Source organism: Limulus polyphemus, unplaced genomic scaffold, assembly GCF_000517525.1.
Source record: "Limulus polyphemus unplaced genomic scaffold, Limulus_polyphemus-2.1.2 Scaffold899, whole genome shotgun sequence".
NCBI lineage: Eukaryota > Metazoa > Arthropoda > Merostomata > Xiphosura > Limulidae > Limulus > Limulus polyphemus.
Window position 1 is genome coordinate 69,006 of NW_013666509.1, and position 3,921 is coordinate 72,926.

Sequence of the window (3,921 nt, forward strand, 5' to 3'; positions counted from 1 at the left end):
CCAATACATTTGTAAATCATGCACTCTAGATGAATGATATTGTTACATAAAATTTAATTAAATAACAAACATAAATTAATTATAAATATATATAAAGTTTAATATTTTTTTTGTGTGTGCATAACTACACAAAGCAATCTGCACTCTATCCACTGTAGGGAATTAAAATCAATATTTTAGTGTTGTAACTATATAAACTTGGCACCACCTCACCAGCCAGGGGACAAGTTGAATATAAACAACCATCAGTCAATTATATTTTACATTATGAAAAAAAATATTTAACATGCTTTTCACATTAATGCAACAAAACACAATTTTATAAACACAGAATAAAAATACAAAAAGTAAATTAGGATTTTTAGTAGCTGTAGGAGTGACACAAAGTTGAGTTACTTTAAATAGAAAGGGATCTTAATTTATATTAAAAAATATGCAGTGACTTAAAATTATAGATTTTTTTTTCTTGGTATCTGTTCATGTAGTTTTCAAATATTTGAGTAACCAAAATCCTTAGTTAGTAATTGGTTTGTTTAAATAGTATTACATTATATATATATATACTATAAGAATTTATATATTTCACATTTATAAAGTGATTTGTCATTTGCTGCAACTACTTTAAATATTAGGAAATTAATGTGTGTGCATGGATATTGTACGAGATTAATAAATAATATTGAAGTTGAGTGTTAAAGAAGAAAGATAATACTACTTGTATTTTACTGTGGCTTAATGTCAGTTAAACTTAAACTGATGATGCGTGTTATTAACTTACATTTAGCATATTAATACTGATGATAACAGCAAGTGATACACCACATGGAAATAACCTTAATTAACAATAAAAACTCACTACATTTGGGGTATTTTCAAATATAACTGATTTCCCTAAAGAGTAAATCAGGTAGGTCTGCTAATAACAGGAGATCTGGTAAGATATATTCTGAAGCAATCATGAATTCTGTTAAAACTAACTGAGTCTGTGTCAAGAAATATATAGACTTAACACAAGTATACAAGACCCATTGAAACAGTCTATTCAGACTTGCCAAAATGATCAAAGTAATGTGCATATGGCATCTTTTGACAATGGACAGCTATTTATTTGGAGAGGTAGATTGATCAAACTGACATTATTCCTTTAAGATTTACTCCAAGTTGACTGACTTTCTTGAAATACTGTTCCAAACTGATTAAAACTCACTTAGTTGAATCAACAACACCAGACTTACCCAGAGCAACTAGCATTACCCACGTGACTGGTCATTCTCATTTGAACATAATGGAAGTTGTAACACTGATATACCATTTGACATACATTGGAGAACATTACTGTCAACTTTCATATATCAATGACTTATATAAATCGTAATAGCATAATTTCAAAATCTGAAATTTTGCTAGTTATGTTTAAAAAATTACTAATTTTTTTTAGAATCAGTCAACAATTGACATTTTTACATATAGATCAATAATGTTTTGTTAAGTGAAAGTCAACTAATTTTTTTTAGAATCAGTCAGCAGTTGACATTTTTACATATAGATCAATAATGTTTTGTTAAGTGAAAGTCAACTAATTTTTTGTAAGGTAATGTGTGCAAACTTTTGTATGTAATTAAGACAAAAATTCTAGTTTTTCCTTTATATATTAGTTGTCACATGCACATGATGTAATATGTAGCACTCATGGTACATTAATTTGTATTCTCAGTCTCAAAATATATTACTGGCTGTTGTATTTCTATGTTTTAAAGTTTAATAGTGTCTTGATTATTTTGAATTAAGGTTATCAGATGAAAGAGGAGATATTTGGAAAATAATTTTTTTGTACATATTTTACAGAATTTTTATGAAACTTACTGATTCTAAAAATAACACCTTAACTGTTTCAGGAAGACTATTACTGCCTTGGTGATATTGCTGTTCCTGTCCGATGGTGCTCACCAAAATCATTACAGTGTACAGAATCCTCAATCGAAACAAAAGTATTAACAAAAGAAGCAAATGTTTGGTGAGATATGTAATTTGCTAAGTTAGTTAAAGAACTGCCTTTTATTCCCTCATGTACTGAAAGGGAAAAAAACAAAATTTATGGTGAATGTGTAATGTACCGAGTTCAAAAATTATGTTATAGCAGCTATCATTCCCTAAATAACAGTAAAGGTTTATTGAGAGTGAAATAGTTTTAAGGTGTTTTAATCATTAATATTTGTATAGGTGAGCAGTTTTTCCCTTTCCTTGAAAATGTAGCTGGAAGTTATGTTCAATGGTCATGTGACATAACACACTTAATACTGTAATAAGTATAGACCTTAATGAAGCAAAATTCCCTCCCTGTTTGTTATATGTATGGTGTATTTAACTGAACTTTACTCACCACAATGAACATATATTTATATAAGAGTTGAAGAAAATGTAGCATTGATGCTACTAATGTATTCTTTTAGATTATTCAACAGACAAACTATTTAAGATACTAAATGCCATCCCTCATAAGTAAATCAGTGACAAATGTTGAATCCATTGATAGATCTGGCCTCATTTACTTTTGGTATACCTCCCTGTTTGTTACTTTTCACTGCCATTTCTCTTAGTTATGAGCATTATGTAATATAAAGGGGAAAAGAATTCATTGCACACATACATAAAAATATGTACCACATTTTGCTTAAACATTAAAGAAGAAAAAATCAGTTCACTATCTTTTCAATCAGTTTTAGGCTAATCAGTAATAACTGTCATTTATATGATACAAAATTTAGATTACATTATTACATAGCTCAATTAGTAATAATTTTAATTGATTTAATGTAATTTTTTTCTTTTCGTTAATTGTGAATTTTGATTTAAAAAAGTGAGACCTGTTGTAATTTCGATAGTTTAGACCAATGTGGGGAAATTTCACCCCTTATCAAGGACAAGGGTAAACCAAAGACCATGGCTTGGCTTCTTGTAGAAATGGAGAGCTGTCTGTGATGTTTGAAAAATATTATTGATAACAAGTAAAATTTCTTGAAACTGGTCTACTTCAGTGACATATCAAATTCAAAAATAGACTGAACCTTAATTTTCTATCTGTTCCCTGAACATTAAGAAAGATTAAATTCATAATGTTAATGTGACTTATTTTTCATATACCTGCATGAATATATGTTACTTGTAATGTGTAAAAGAGATTTAATGAAAAAATATATATATGTTGGCTGATGTTAACATTGTTTGCTATGAAACTAACTTGCCAGTAAACGTCAATGCCTCAGAGTTATGCATCACAGCCTCACAGTTTCTCAGATCTAAGTAATTGTTCAGATTAATTTTTTTTAAATAATGCTGAACACATTGTTAACTGTAATGAAGCACAGAAAATTTGAGTGTAAGTAAATTGATGAATATAATAAACCCGTATATTAGGTTGTCAAGAAATTAATGTTGCTTTTTTTTTAGATGAAAAAAACCCAAATAACTTGTATATAAAAACAAAACATTTAGTAAATGAAATAGTCTCCATTCTTATCGATGGAATTTCCATCTTACAATAAGGTTGTTAATGCCCTAATTAAAGAAATCACTTGACTTTGAAGCAAGAAACATGTTGATGTCCTCTTTAACACCTTCCACATTTGCATATGTTTTCCCATTAAGATGGTATTGCAGGGAACGAAAAGATGGTAATTTTATGATGCTATATCTGGAGAATGTGGTGGGTGGGAGAGAACTTCCCAGTCCAACTCCATAATCTTGTGTTGCGTCAAACGTGCCACATGTGGACGTGCAGAAGAATAACACCTTTACAGTTGATGATTGAAGGGTGTTTCTGATGAAGGGCTTGATTTAAACATTCCAGTTGCTAACTATAGATCTCTACATCGACAGTTCGCTGTGGATTGAGGAGTTTGAAATTAATTACTCCTTTGATTT

The 3,921-nt window shown here is 29.4% G+C and overlaps 1 protein-coding gene across 1 annotated transcript in view; it reads left to right on the forward strand.

Moving 5' to 3' along the window:
* The first annotated feature begins 1,890 nt into the window (after positions 1–1,890).
* LOC111086175 overlaps positions 1,891–3,921 on the forward strand; it is an 11,403-nt gene continuing 9,372 nt past the window's right edge. Inside the window, exon 1 of the mRNA XM_022387990.1 lies at positions 1,891–2,014. The gene's annotated coding sequence lies outside the window, so the exon portion shown is untranslated. The remainder of the gene's footprint in view (positions 2,015–3,921) is intronic.